The sequence below is a fragment of the Silene latifolia genome, chromosome 5 (genome assembly GCF_048544455.1).
Source record: "Silene latifolia isolate original U9 population chromosome 5, ASM4854445v1, whole genome shotgun sequence".
Lineage (NCBI taxonomy): Eukaryota > Viridiplantae > Streptophyta > Magnoliopsida > Caryophyllales > Caryophyllaceae > Silene > Silene latifolia.
In genome coordinates this window covers 73077607-73093877 of record NC_133530.1, presented here as the reverse complement: position 1 = coordinate 73093877, position 16271 = coordinate 73077607, and the positions used below count along the sequence as shown (strand labels likewise).

General features: G+C 38.0%; 2 non-coding genes across 2 annotated transcripts; both read right to left on the bottom strand.

Moving 5' to 3' along the window:
• Positions 1-14441: 14441 nt before the first annotated feature.
• LOC141658357 (small nucleolar RNA snoR53Y) lies at positions 14442-14529 on the bottom strand. The gene has a single exon (XR_012549248.1). It is a non-coding gene; the product is annotated as a small nucleolar RNA snoR53Y (small nucleolar RNA).
• Positions 14530-14625: 96 nt separating this feature from the next.
• On the bottom strand, positions 14626-14728 carry LOC141658355 (small nucleolar RNA snoR69Y). Its single transcript, XR_012549246.1, has one exon. It is a non-coding gene; the product is annotated as a small nucleolar RNA snoR69Y (small nucleolar RNA).
• Positions 14729-16271: the final 1543 nt, after the last annotated feature.

Here is a 16271-nt window from a genome sequence, read left to right as displayed (position 1 = left end):
ACTCCATTTGTTTGACAATATGGTAGATTTTGGTAATAATAGTAATACGTGAATGAACTTGGTAATGAGTGCCGAATTCCGAACTTAGCTGGAATCGACACGCGATGTTGTTTTTGCAGGAATCTTCAAGTTATTTCGTACCTATGGTCGAGCACTTAATTATACTTGACCGAGTGCAAGTGCGTATTAGACCAAGTAGACCTCACTCGATCTAGTTAGGAGGCTATAACGTCGGAATGTGGGAAAATTCCTGCAGATACTCGACGATTTAGCTCCTACTCGATCGAGTAGGGTGGTACTCGATCGAGTACCCTGCACTCGATCGAGTAGGTTATCAAGGCAAGAAATTCCTACGGGTTTTCTTAAAACCCTCCATCTTTCTATTTCTTCTTCTTATTTCTCTATTTTTCGACACACCCACACTTAAACACTCTCAATTCCTTACTTCTCCTCTCAAATCCTCTCTTTCTCTTGGGTTAGTAGTGACTCTTGGGGTTGATTTCCTTGTTTAATTCGTTTCTTTACCTTACTAATCAATCAAGGTATGTTATTCTTCTTAATTTATGTGATTTTTTTGTTACTTTGAATGTGTTAGAATGATGAGATAATCTGAAATTTTCGATTCACATGATGTAATAGTTGCTTTAAATAGTTGAAATATGATTCACATGCCTCTTTTCCATGTTTGTTGGTGACTAATTGCTGTAGATTAGATTAGAAATTGCACAAGATGAACCCGAAATTTCTAGGGTTCCCAAAATTGAAAACGATTTTTGGTTGTTTTACAATGGTTAAATGGTAGTATTGAGCCTTAAGTATTGATTATATCATGTTGAAGGATAGATTTTGATGATTTTACCCTTAGAAAGTTGCCTTAAAACTCCGTCTTAAAAGTGCCTTATGAGAAATTCGTGACTTAGAATTAGAAAATTGATGTTGTAATTGACAATATAAGCATGAATTGAACTTCAATATGATAATAGAAACAATGATTGATGAATACATGCCACAATTTTCACAGCTGTAAAGACCGTCTGAAAATTTTGATTGAGTTGTTTTACATAATAGTGAAGGGTGATATTGATTTGTCATAAATTATTCATTCTCTTGAATTAGTAACATGTAATTAGCAATGTACTAGAACAACCCTTAGAAGCATGATAGGGTATTCAAATTCGCTGAACATATGCGGCCCTCATGATAATTACTTTCACCACTATGCCTTATGAGTAGTAATAATATGAACTTGTGTGTTGAAATCGTAGAAACTGCTAATGAACATGTATACTTATTTCATACCCAAAGTAACAACGTGGAATATGTGCTTCACATGCTGAGAATGGTTGGAAAATTGGTGTGTACCTAGCTGAGCAACTAAGTTTGGTGACATGATTTATGTGCTTCAAATATGGAACTGGTTGATGAAATAGTAAACTTACTAAGTATATAGAACCCAAATTACATGAAGTATATGCTTGCATGTTTATATAAATTTTTTGAACATATGTCTAAAGCAGATGCCGAGACTAAACCTTGGAACCCGTCAGAGTAAACGGGGAAGGGTTGATCCACTTGAGAGGGGGGAGGCTAGTGGACCGGTAGTACCCGCAGTTTCTGAGTACCCTTCTGTTGTTTTTGTTGACTTTAAGCAAAGGGAGCGTTTTGTAGCTTTACAAAAACGCAAGATGAGACCCACAAAGTGTATAGACACCGGTGTGCTAGAAGAGTTGGAAATAGAGACGGATGTCCGTCATATATTCGAGACCTTGGGTTTTACTGGTTTGTATAGGCTGAGGAAGCACACTTACCCCTTCCTTACCCTAGAATTCATGAGTTCCTTTAACTATGACCCAAATGGGTCGATCGTTGAGTTTAGATTGATGAATACCAGTTTTACATTGACCATGGATTTGTTTGCCTCTCACCTTGGGTTGGCCAAGCCTCCCAAGGACTCCATCACCGACATCCCAGCTGAGTGCGGCGTCTGCCGCCTAATGCCTTGCTTGACTGGGAAGCAAGCTCCCACCTCGAGCAATATGCTGATTAATGACGTTCAGCACATCACCTTGAGAATCTTCCTCCGTTCTCTTTCAAACCTCCTCTATGATAGAAAGGATATCAGTAAGTTGAACAACCATGAGGTCTTACTTCGATGTCGTACTAACCCGGAGCGGACCAAGAAAGTGGTCTTCAATGCTCCTTCCATAGTTTGTGCTGCTCTTGCCTTGATGGCTTCTTCTCCTTCTCGATACTTGAGCTGTGGTGCTATTGCCACTCGGTTAGCTGAAAAGCTAACCTCTTTTGAGGCCTCTTCGGCATACGTGCCTCTAGTTACCTCATGTGCCTACCATGGATCGTGAATACTACCTCGACCTGAAGTGGTTGAGAACCTTGGCTGACGGTAGCCTAGCATGGAGGGTGTGGGGGATGAGTTGGATGAAGATTCCGGCTCCCGAGCACCTCCCACCACGGAGCCCTTGAGCCGACAAGGGGTGACTGTGGGACCCGGATGACGAGGAGGAGGAGGATGATGACGGACCCCGCCACCGCAGACCTATCTCATTGATGGCACCATCCTCCAGGAGATGCCGGAGCCGACGAAGGGCGAGAATGCGGAAGTCCGGAGGGTGGAGAGACCCAGAGTGGTGAGGGGACCCCGTCGAGTGAGGGAGAGGGCCTCGGGGACTAGGCCACAAATGGAGGCACCACAAGAAGCAGCAGCCTTTCCCGTACTACCCCTATCTCGACACCCCGGAGACGCGGTCCAGCTACTTGTCGGAGAGAGTGTCATCTACTTTGACACTCCGGAACATGAACGAGATGGCATACACTCAGGGGATAGGGACCGAGGGACCGCATCCAGTTTGGTGGAGTGGAGTTGGGAACTACTCGGGGGTTTTCCATGCCTACGGGGTGGATCAGTCGACGTGGGGGGGCACCTCAGTCCTTCCCTTACGGTGGCTTGACCCCATGGTACGTGGGCCCAGGAGCAGGAGCAGGGGTGGATGCGGGGATCGGGTCAGCAGGAGCAGGTACTTCAGATGGTGGTGATGATGAGGTGATGTTCGAGCAGCAGCAGCAGCAGCAGGAGGAGTGATACTCCTCGTCCTTGTCTTTGTTGATAGTAGTTGATGTTAGATGGTGATATTGTTGTTAGACTTTGGTAGTTATTTCCTTTTAATTATTGAGACTTAGTCGGATCTGTATGGATGGCCATAAGGCCGGAATTGCTACTCTAACCTTTTGCAGGATTATTGAGAGTCGGGGCATCATCCTGACTCAATTTATGTGACAATCATGTGTTATACGTTGGGTTTACGACGGGTTATGAAAGAACTTGACTGCAGTACTCGATGAGTACCCCACACTCTATCGAGTAGTGCAGAAAGGAGGTAAGGAAACATTCTGATCTCGGGCTACTCGATCGAGTAGCCAACACACTCGATCGAGTAGCATGGTACTCGATCGAGTACCGATACTTACTCGATCGAGTGTCACAGGGGGTTTTTGGAAATTAAAAATGTTCAATTGTTTTATAACGACAAGTTTAATGTTTAATGTGGTTATTAGTGCGTAGTAACACCTTCGAACTGTTAAATTCATATGTTGGAAGTCGTACTTAAAGTTTATAAGCGTATTTGTCACAATTAGTAAGGCGGTAATAAGTTCTTGTTACTTTAATACTGCATACGCCTCCTTACGATCTATTTGTCGCCGTTGTAACTTCGCCTATGCTTGTGCATACCATATTATCGTGCCCTCTCGAAAAACAAATAACTAGTCCTGTGGTTAGTGTATAATTGCCAATTTAACGATCGCGTGCTTAACGAGTAATGTCCGCAATAGATAACGTGTTTAACCCATGTCATGAATCAAATAATAAGTAAAATGCGTGGTAATTTGGGTGGTGAACTTCGGGGACGAAGTTCCTTTTTAGAGGGGAAGAGTAATGTCGCGAAATAAAAAGGTTGTTTTCGAATAGTGTTTTGCTTGTTTATAATATTGTTGGTGGTTGTTTATAAGGCGGTTGGTGTCATGTGTTAAAAAAAAAAAAAAAAAAAAAAATTGTTGTTGAATTATAACGACTTATTTTCTTTGGTTCTTTAAAGTGAGTGTGATTATATCTGAATCATGTTGCCAAGTAACATGGTGGCATTAGTTGTACCACATGAAAGTTGATGTGAGACATGTTCTAGATGGATGGTTGGACAAAGAATTAGTGTATGTTGGAAGTTCGTGAGCGGCGATTCGCACTACGCGTCGGATGTTTTAGGTGTATATAAAATAACGGTTGACTGTGATAAAGCTTGCATGATAGTGACAAGAGTCGATAGGTTTATTGGTGGACGGTGATGATGATGACATGGGGGGGGAATGGTGTTTACAAGGGGTGATGACCTGATCGGGAAGATTGGTGAGATTGGGTTGGTTCCATGCCATGAGCGGGAGAGGTGAGTTGAACTTCGGGGACGAAGTTCTTTTTAAGGGGGGAAGACTGTAATACCCGCCCTTTTAGGGATCCTTTGACCAGCGTTGACTGTCCTTGGGAGCGGGAGTAACCTTAGGGAAGTGTGCCAAGACCATCTTGGGGTGCGTTTTAAGAGTGGTACTCGATAGAGTAGAGGCTACTCGATCGAGTAGCTAGGGTACTCGATCGAGTAGGGGGCCACTCGATCGAGTAGGGGGCCACTCGATCGAGTAGGTTGGGTACTCGATCGAGTGCCTGGTTTTCAGCGAGGGTTTTATATCGCGTTTTGTTAAATCCGCAAATCACTTCCGCCACTTTCCTCCTATCCTTCGCCGCCTCTTTCCTTCCCTTCACCTCAAAACCTCCATGGAAGCCTTTGTGAAGATCCTTGTGCCTTAGAAGAGCGTCTCTTGAGTCGGGTAGCGGTCTTTTGCCTTGTCTCTCCCTATAGGTATGTCACAATCATCATCCGTGTCCTTGTCTCTATAGTTAGGGTTTGATTGTTAGTAATAGATATTTGCATGATGGTAATAGGCGTTGCTTGGTTGCTGGATGTGTTATCTGTCGGCATGGATTGGTTGCGGTCGCTTAAAGGTAGGTTCGCCTACTCGGTTTACAGATGGTCTAGTGTGTCGGTCGTTATGTTAGTATTGTGATTGTTTGGCATGGTAATTGATTGTGCTGTGTTGGTGGTCGTGATTACTGGTGATGGTTCTCGAGATGCGTTCTCGGCTGAGTGGGGTCACTTGCGGGAGTGACTTCACGCCCTAGTTTCGCCCTTCGTGGAACCCGCCACGAAAGGGGATGTGCACATTAATGGGACAGGGTTGTCGCTCGTTTGATGAGCGGGGCTTAGGTGGGAACGGCTGCGGTCCCCATCGGCAGATCGGTCCAAAGTGGACGATCGATGTGTTTTGGATGGATTGTTGTGATTGCAGTTGGGACTAGTGTCACTGTTTGTATTGTTGTTTGTAGTTGTCTTGTCTTATCTCAGTACTGACCTTGTGTGGTTGTTTGTTATGTGTCTGCCGTGATCCCTTATGGTGAGCAGTCGGTCTTAGCAGGTGTTGATGATGCTGATAGCTGGTTTCCGGGCAGGGATGAGTCTTCACGAGTTATGATGGTCATAGCGAGTAGTCCTTGAGTTGTACCTTTGTGTTGTATTTTGGTTTAAATCACTTGTAACACAACTTAATAGTTCTTTTATTGACGTTTGATAATTACTTCCCTCGGGCAACCGAGATGGTAACGCCCTTATATGCTAAGGAAGGCCTAGTTAAGGCTCCTCTGAATATGGGGGTGTTACAGGCTGGGGCTTTCAATATACATACACCAGGTTCATTTTATTAGACTCACTACTTTCATTTGGTTCATTTGTTACAGGTTCCAAAATCGTCGCTCTGATACCACTTTGTGACACCCTCATATACTGAGGAGCCTTAACTAGACCTTCCTTAGCATATAAGGGCATCACCATCCCGGTTGCCCAAGGTAAGTAATCATCAAAAGTCGATAAAAGAACAATTACAGTTATATTACAAGTGTTACGTCTAAACTATTAAATGAAAGATACAACTCGTCAACTATATACTACTTCGTCATTACTCGTGAGGACTCATCCGAACCAGACTCCAAAGCATCCAAGACAAAGACTCGCTAAGACGGATCGCTCACCATAAGTGATCACGGCGGACACACAAGACAAACGAGACAAACCACACAAGGTCGATGAATCGAGACAAGACACAACAAACACTACAAACGTATTACAAACACAGCCAAACACACACACAATCACAACCACTCCAACCGATCTCCGTCACCGACTGTCCACTGGACCAGCCCTGCCAGTGGGGGACCGCAGCCGTTCCCACCTAAGCCACGCTCAACATACCGAGCGAAAACCCTGTCCCATTAATGTGCACATCCCCTCCCGTGGCGGGTTCCACGGAGGGCGAAACTAGGGCGTGAAGCCACTCCCGCAAGTGACTCCACTCAGCCGAGGACACACCTCGATAACCAGAGACAATCAATCACAGATAGCTGCAGTACAACAACAACCAACAAAACAACATACACCAACCGATTACCATGTATACTCAACCACACGGTCACGACAACAATACAACAATGACACAACAGCCGACACACTAGACAAACAATAGAAACTAAGTAGACGAACCTACCTTTAAGCGACTGCAGCGATTCCACGTCCACACACGCAACACCAATCAATCAAGCAACACCTATACACACAATACAATCCTCTATCACTACCATTCTAACCCTAACTGAAAACACAATGGCAAAGATGATGATGACGACATACCTACACGTAGAAATCTGGCAGAGAGACCGCTACCCGACTCAAGCTATTCACTCCTATGTCACAAGCATCCTTAAAGGCTTCTATGGGATGATCTATGGTGAAAGGAAGAGGAAGAGACGACATCTAGGTTTAGGGAAAGAGGCGGAAAATGATTTGCGGTTTTAACAAAACACGATTATAAACCCTCGCTAGAAAGACGCTACTCGATCGAGTAACTAACGTACTCGATCGAGTGGCCCCTACTCGATCGAGTGCCCGAGATGCTCGATTGAATACCCTCTACTCTATCGAGTACCACTCACTTCTAAAGGCAATCATGGCACAAGGTAACTCTGGCACGCATCACTAAGGGCTATTGATTTTATGTTTATAAGAAGTCAAATTCTTTTTGTAAAATATTGTGGATTTGCAAAGAGTAAATATAAGTGAAACAATCATCGAGATTCGTTGTTTTCTAATATAAGAATGATGATGTATATAGAGCTTTTAGTAAATAATATGATTTTGGGTGCAAAATCACAAATACTACGTGTATGCTTTATTCTATGTCAATTTATTAGAAAGAGAAAATAATAAAGAAGGTTATTTATTCTTTTAAACGACATGAGAGTGGAGCTCTATATTTAATTAGAACAATGATGTTAATGAGTTATAAAAGAACATGTTTTGACTATTGTGAGAAGTCTAATATGTATAATTATAGTTGCTTCAATGTAGCTTATGCAGCTAAGTACATTTTGTTTGTGTATTCATTACCAAAGTTATCATTCACATTTGGTGAAGTGCCTAAGGTGCAATATTAAGATTTGCACTATGTTAGATATTTAGAAAGATATTGGATAGACCAAAAGGTAATGACGATCGACAAGGTGAGATCTATGGTGACTACTTTACATTTCCTCCTTTAATGGTGATCTTGTTTTAAGTTTATTGAGAAGACTATTATAACCTTGTCTATTGTGTAAGCATATTATATTGCTCTTAATCTTACAGGGTAAGATGCAGGGTGATTGTGAAGCTATTATTAGCAATTACTTAATTGTGGGGGCATGGAGTTCTGCCTAATGTTTATCTTTAGCATAATGCTAATATCAACTTAATAATGCTAAAATAATGTGTATAATGACTTGCAGATTTACACATTTTATGCAGATTTGAGTTGAGAAAGTTGATTGAGAATAATATGCTCACAAATTATTATCTTTGTGAAATTTGAGTGAAACATATTTAAGCTAATGCACTAAGAAATAAAGAAGTCCTAGAATTGTCGAGGGGAATGGGCAAAAGCCTATTAGTTGAGGAATTTGTGGTGGATACCGGAACTTGCTATGCAAGGGTGGTCTAACGAAGCCATAGATAACTCATACTTGTGTACACATCCTATTCCTATGACAGGTACATTATTTTGGAAGGTTGAGCATATAACTCTTAATGGTCTTATAGCCCAAAATTGGGTGGTCCTTGTAAGACGGACTTGATGAGATCACCGTAATAATGGAGGTTGAGATATTTCTCTTAATGAATCTATATCCCTTTATTTGGGTGGTCCTATTGAGAAGGACTTGATGGATTCACCGCTATGTTGAAAGGTTGAGCCTTAGAGCTTTTAATTAATCTATATCCCTTTATTTGGGTGGTCTTATTGAGAAGGACTTGATGGATTCACCGCTATGTTGAGAGGTTGAGCCTTAGAGCTCTTAATGATTCTATAGCTCATGCGTGAGTGGTTTATATAGAGATAGACTTGTTAGAATCACCTACGTGAGTGTGAAGGATTGGCCTCCTTCTATGAGAGACTAGGCTATCTCTCTAGAGCACTCATGAGAATCCCAAGGTTCATTTGGCCATAAATTTGTTGAATTGTATCGCGGAACTCGTTTGGAACTTAAGGTGAGGTATGTGTTTGGAATTTACCCCGGAGTCTAGGAGTTCAAGATTCGTTCACTCTCTAGATGATGAAAGAATTGTTCCATTTCACTAATGTGTTAGTTCAAGTCGAAAGACACTAATACTTAAGTATCGATCCTTATTAATGTGCTCAGAATTTTTGTCTATCCTTTGCATTAGTGGGGAATTGTTGGAAGTAATGTTAAGGCTAGCAATGTCGTCTAAATACATTATATTAGAGAGATGTCTTCCATTACCTCGTAAAAGCATCTCACAACTACTTGCATAATTATAGCCACTAACTCCATGTTTATTGCCATGTATATGGTGGAGTTATGCCACTATCTTTGTGATTATGATGTTAATTAATCACTATAAATATGAGAAGTGTAGTCATTTGAGATACACATTTCCATATATCTCTACTACTATGAGTTCCAACTCCTAATGGTTGAGTACACAACTCTTAGGAGTGTTGTGTGACCTTGGGGGACGACGCCTATATCGATTTGTACCGTAGTCAGGGCGATTTCGTTTCTTTTCAGTGACCTCCATACCACGACACAACAACAAATATTCTCTAGTTATATCTTCGCTCCTATAGTGATACTATATTTCCAACATGTACGGCCCCAGCCCGTATTTAATCTTCTAGTGTTATAGGTGGTCTTAACTCTTAATTCCTTGCACATAATTTATTCCGTCACCCGACTGATGAATAAACAGTCACTTGTCAATTTTTTACTAACTCCCAAAGGAATCTATTCTTTCTAAGCAATAATAGAGGCCTACTTACATAATGCGATCCTATCTTTTACTGATCTTTTACTGAATAGGTCTCCCCCGTAATTCCCCTATAAAAAGAGGGATAACCCACAACATTTTTCAGTAGGACAACACACAGCATTTCCCTATAACACCAAAAAAAATAAGAAGTTAGTCTACATTACAGGATGCCATTTAACATGGACTTGGCCAAATTTGGGATAAGCAAGAGACGGCAACCACAACAAGGGCAGCCGCCTAAACACGGCAGTGATGGTGTTTACACGAATAACGTCGTATTTACGTGCCTATACAAGGGTGGACAGAGTTCATATGGTGGGCAATTGGTCACTATTGATCCTAACCAGGTGCTTAAGGTTGCATAAGTTGTACTCCTACTTTGTATATAGTCGTCAAATTGTAGTATGTCACTGTGTGTGTGTGATTTGTACTCTACTTTGTAGTCAATGAGTACCAATCCAAAGACGTTGTAAATTGTTTTTCCTAACCAGTAGCCCGACCTTTTTTTCCTAGGTAATCTTCTTCAAATGCCATGTTTTTCATTTGTTCTGAAGGTTAAAATGCGATTACTAGAGAAAAAGGGTAGACGAGATTAAGCCCGTATTATGTAGTCTTGTGGATTAGATATATGTGTAATACCTAATACCTCTTCTTATGAATTACATATTATAAATACCTTGTTAGAATGAATGAGAAGTTAAGTCGTGGTTTCGTGTTAATACATACTCCCTCCATTCAACTCCACAAGGCCATTATCTCTTTTGCACACTATTCACAAGCAGACATTCAACTTCAATTTTCTCTCGATATATAAGTGAAAATATATTCATGTGAGATCTTATTTGATTCGTCTTTAAGAGTACATTAAAAATATCTAACTTTTATAATTTTTGCAAATACGTAACTAAAGATATTTGTCGAGTAAAAGCCGCGTTGGCAAACGTGATAAAGCATAATGGCCTTGTGGAGTTGAATGGAGGGAGTATCTCATAGCATCGTAACATAAAAATCAGACTGGCCAGCAGTCAATCAGTCATGCCCAGGTCCGAGACCTCTACCAAAATCGATGCTTCCTCACCCTATTTTCTAGGGCTACACAACTACTTAACATATGGACCTAATCTCATTCGAAATTAAATAACTGATAACTGGGCATATTCAGTACGTGTTGTTTTGTTTGCTCGTTGTACATATATAACAGGTTCGTTATGGTAACATTAACGAATCAAAAGCATTCCCATGCTCATAAATTGGTTGATGAACACTATAGATCCCGAGGTGACTTAAAGAGTTAAAGGGCATGACAAATACCTCAACTTTGATTTTCTTGAGTTATGGACATTATCTTGAAAAATTTTCATTAACAAACTTGGCACCATTTCGAATTTAACTCCGTTTGATTTTTCTTTTTCTGAAAGTAGTTACCTTGTTTGATTAAAAGTAATTAGATAGTTTTCTTTTTTTTATCCTTACTCCCTTCATTCAACTCCACTTTGCATATATGTTTTATGCACAAATATTAAGAAAATTATATTATAATATTAAAAGTACAACAAACGGATAGAAAGTGTTAGGACTTTGTGTAATTTGTGGGCCTTAATAGTGGAATTATAGTAATAAAAGTACAACCAAATAAGGAAAGGTGCAATGTGGAGTTGAATGGACGAAAAAGGAATACATGCAATGTAGAGTTGAATGGAGGGAGTATTAAATAAGTCTCCTACAACCCTACTTAGACCTAGCTCCTCCATTAAAATATTAATATATATTTTTTAACCTAGTTCCTCATTTTGTTATTTTATCAAGCCCTAATAAAACCTAGTTCCCGATTTTTTAACATACTATATTTTTATTTTGTCATTATATTGTAATTTTATTTTGATAATAGTTATAAATTAAGTTTTATAGATAAAAAAATACGAAAAAGAAACACGGTTTTATTAAAATAAGATATGCATATCAAATGTGGTCTCTAATTAATGAGAATAAAAAACGAGGAAGTGGTAAAGTAGTCCCTTAAATTTGCATCCATGTGAGAATAAGCCCCTTAAATTTGCTTTGAAGTAAATAAGCCCCTTAAGTTTGCTATAAAGTGAAATCAAGCTCCTTTCTACTTTTCACAAATAACATTATACCTCTAGTGGTACAATAGTATCATACAACCAAGTTATATCTTATCGAGCTTATGTGTAACTTTATTGAGCTTTCTTAAAGTTAATTTTTTTTATGTTTAAGTGAGTGAATTTAGAAATTTTATGGTATAACTCGATTTCTTTAAAACAAAACTCGAAAACTTTATTATATAGCTCGGATTCTAGAGCATACAACTGGATACAACTGGTTGTAGGATCTATTAATTGTCTACTTTTCCGGTCAAAATCTCGCCGGATTGCCAATTTCTTACCAATATCTCATATGTTGTACATATTATGTATAACTTTCACCCTTTCTACCCTATATATTTATACAAATACATGTATCCGCAAGATTTATACATCTTATTTTAGCACACTAGTTTTTGGGCCTGGTATATTCAAACAGTGCCATATGTGTAGATTACACCCATATTTCTACATGTTTGTACAAGTTTTTTTTCCCGCAAACGAAGTGTTAGGAAAAACATAAAAATTGGAGTCTTACATATAAATAACATGAGATCTACAAATAAACTGTTATGCAAAATTGATTATCCAATTACATTTTCTAATAACCATAGATAACATGAACATTTGCTTTGTGACTTATTGTAGAATGTGTATATTCTACAAAGGATACCCTATCAAAAAGACACAGACGATGAGTTTTGAAGCTCGGGAACTTGTTGTTAGTCTTCTACGATTTTCCTCAACGATTCTGTGGTATTTTTTCTCGATGATAGAAATGGAGATGAGAGATGAAAATTAGGGGAAAATAGGGTAGATGAAAGAGAACTATAGTAGTGAAAATAATTTTTATTTTTGTATAGCAATGATATATGTACATAGTGTATGTATGTATATTTACTCTTATCCATGTAACATATACTCCTTCTCAGTCACTATATTGTTTCCATTTGATATGGGCACAATACTTAAGAAAAATTATTAAAATAGGAGTAAAAGAATTATGTGGGGTTGGTGATAGAAAAGAGGGATGAATTATTAGTAGTTAAATAAAGAATTGTGTGGCCAAAACATAAAATAGGAGTAAAGAGTTGTGTGGGGTTTGGTGATAGGAGAGAGGAATAAATAAAATAAAAGTGAAAGTTTCTAAAAATAGAAAGGGGAAAATTAGTTGAATAATCCGTTTCGGGAAAAAGAGAACGTTATAGTGACTGAGAGGGAGTATAATTTGATGAGAAATTAGCGAGAAATTGAAAAATCCGGTGAGAATTTGACCGGAAAAATAAAAAAATGCTTGATTCACTTTATAGCAAAGTTAAGGGGCTTATTTTCACATTGGTGCAAACTTAAGGGCTAGTTTACCACTTCTCCGAAATAAAAAGTTAAAAACATTAGTATATTTTTTATTATTTTTTAATTTGTAAAATTAATTCATAAAGCTTTTAAAAAATCAAAATACATAAATTAAATTAGGCTAATAAGATGATGTCATGTGTCGTAATATAAATGGATGTGCAGGAAAGACAATGGTAGATTGCATACAATATAGAGGTCCTGAACTAGTTCTATACGTTCTAATTTGGAACGCTTGGAACGACTTTCCTCAATCATGTTGAGGTATATTCTTTTCTTAAAAAAAATTTTTAAATTTTTTTTTCTAATTTTTTTGTCTTTATTTCTCAAATGCCAAACAATCTTTTTGCCAATAAAAATAGAAGAAGCAATTTGCTTTTAAAAAAACACTTTTAAAAAATTAAGATTAAAAAACAAAAACTCATTTTTAATACAATTAGTCTTATTGAAGACGAGTGAGCAAGTGACGAATAATGCCACTCACAAAACGAATAGCGGGTATAAGGTGGGAGCACCTCCATGTGCTTCCCTCTCTCCTCTATTTGGGTCATTTGTGAGAGAAAATGGTATCCATCACTTCAAAGTGACGGATACGTGTCGTCACAAATGAGATTGTGTTATTAATAAGTTAGGCCAAACATGCTCTAAATCTATCAATAGGTGAAAATATATTCAATGAAATCTTGTTTTATTCATCTTTACGAATAAATTAAAAATATCTAACTTTTATAAATTTTACAATTTTTACATATACATAACTAATGATAATTCAACTAATGTTTCCCTTTCTATTTTTAAAAATTTTTACTCTTATTTTATTCATTCCTCTCCTATCACCAAACCCTACGCAACTATTTTACTCATTTTATTACCTTCCTTTTATGTTTTGGCCGTACAATTCTTTATTTAACTACTAATAATTCATCCTTTTTTTCTATCCACCAACCCCACACAACTCTTTTACTCCTATTTTAATACTTTTTCTAAAGTACTGTGCCAAAACCAAAGGAGAAGATTATGATGAATAGGATCTATCATGTGGCGCTGTCACAAGTTAATGAAAATTTGTGATACTAATTTCTCTTCGAAGATGTATAACAATGTTTAATGAAAATTTGTGATACTAATTTCTCTTCGAAGATGTATAACAATGTTTCCTGCTTGATGTAAATACCATCTTCTAGATCTTCTCAATCTAGACACATCCTACAATTCACAAGTGACATATTGTCATGGAAGAATTAGTTCCCAATCACTAATCATCGTCGTCGACACTATTTAATGAACACTGAATCAACATGTCGCAAAACAATCAATACAATGTAGACATCATTGATACTTTTGCCCAATTAAATCTATTAAAGTAATATTTTTTTTTAAAAGAATTACTCCATACATTGTTGGTATTCAGAGGGTAAGAACTTAAATGGTTCATGAATCAAAACAGGTGTTTAATTCCTCTTTTATTTTAAAATAATTAGTTAAAATTTGAGAATCATTAACAAAGTAATTAAAAAAAACCCTCAGCAAATCGAATCGATATAGAGATGAATCAATCATGGGTTTAATCAGAATTAGCATGGTTTGTTAGCATCATTGGGGTTCATCTTTTCAACCGAAATTAAAAATCACAAATCCTAAAAATAACAACTAATTGAAATCAACCAAATAAAAATTTCAAATAAAAAAAATGAATTGAAATTCGAAGCTCAGATATAATGGATGGATTAAATTCCCAGATCTCCAATAGAGGAGATCTCATAATGAGCTGGGTATAATGCATTTATCATCATCGCAACATATTATTCTATGTCTTCGATCAATAAGACGAATAAAAAGTTTATGTAGATCATAAGAACAACTATAAAGACTACGAAAATATTGAGGGAGAAAATTAAGACGATATTGAAGAAAAAATCGGAGGCAGAACCGCAAAGGAAGAAGGGGAGAGGGAGGGATGATGAGAAAATATGCGAAACTATACGGAATTTATACTGGGAGTAAATTAGGGTTAGGTTAAATGGACGGGCTTTTCTCTAGTCATGGGCCCATTGTGTATTGAATTTATCCAATTCCTTATTTGAGAATTGAGAGTAAGAATTCTAAAACCTGACAAAGATGAACTGATCCGATAAAGTTGACCCGAGATCTCAAAGACTCGAATTTGCTTGACCCGAAACTCAAACTGACCCGACTTGACACCACCCGACCCAAATTTTTATTGACCCAACTCGAGATGACCGACCCAATATCCATAATGACTTGAAAGTGACTCAAAATGACAAATACTTTGTCATATTAATGTGTTGGGGTTTTTTGTACAAATAATATAAAATGCAAAGATACAATATTTTGTTATTAGATTAACCCACAACCCAATTTGTATTGTTATTCAAACAATAACAATAACACAATCAATCCTTCAACAATTAGCTACTAGCTAAGATTTCCAACTATGTTTAACTCGGGATATTAAGCATACACTCTTGCTTTCCAACAATGACTAATGTCCCTTATTTATATAAGGTCCTAAATCCTAACTTATCTAGTAACATTAAGAGCCTTTAACATACAAAATACTAACTCCTAATATTTACTACTAATAACATATAACATTTAACTATTACATAAATATTAGACATATAACATAACTTTGACATAAATACACTAATGTTACTAACACATCAATAATGTTGGGGTTACTTCCCAACAAACCTCCCCTTAAGCCCAACATTACTTTGAGCTTTTCAATGATCAGGCGCAACGACCTTATCCTTCACTTGAAAGCACCTCTCCTTCACTTGAGAGTACCTTCCCTTGAACTAACCCATCTTCACCGCATCTTCCATCAAAAGTGAATAAGTTAGTTTTACCTCTTTTGCCATTGAGAATCAACTTACCATTTTAAGTGACCTCCAAAACATCATTCTTAACATGAATGGTACAACCCAATCCATCTAATCTACCCAATGAGATTAAGTTTCTACTAATGTTTAGTATGTATTTAACATCACCAAACCTTCTAACTTGACCATCGTTAAGTCTTACCTTAACCTCACCAATCCCTTCAATCTTTGCCTTTTCACCATTTGATAAACTAACCATCTTTCCTTCACATTCTTCATAAGAAGAGAACCACTCTCTTCTTCCACATATGCGATAAGAAGTTCCCGAATCTAACACCCAGCTGTCACTAGGTTCCTTTTCACCATGAACCATTAAGAGCTCACCATCATCAACTTCTGCCATAGCTGCAACCCCACTAGCACGAGTCTTTTTCAACTCCTTCAAATCTTCTTTTGCCTTAGGACATACAGTTTGTATATGGCCTAACTCATCGCAGTAG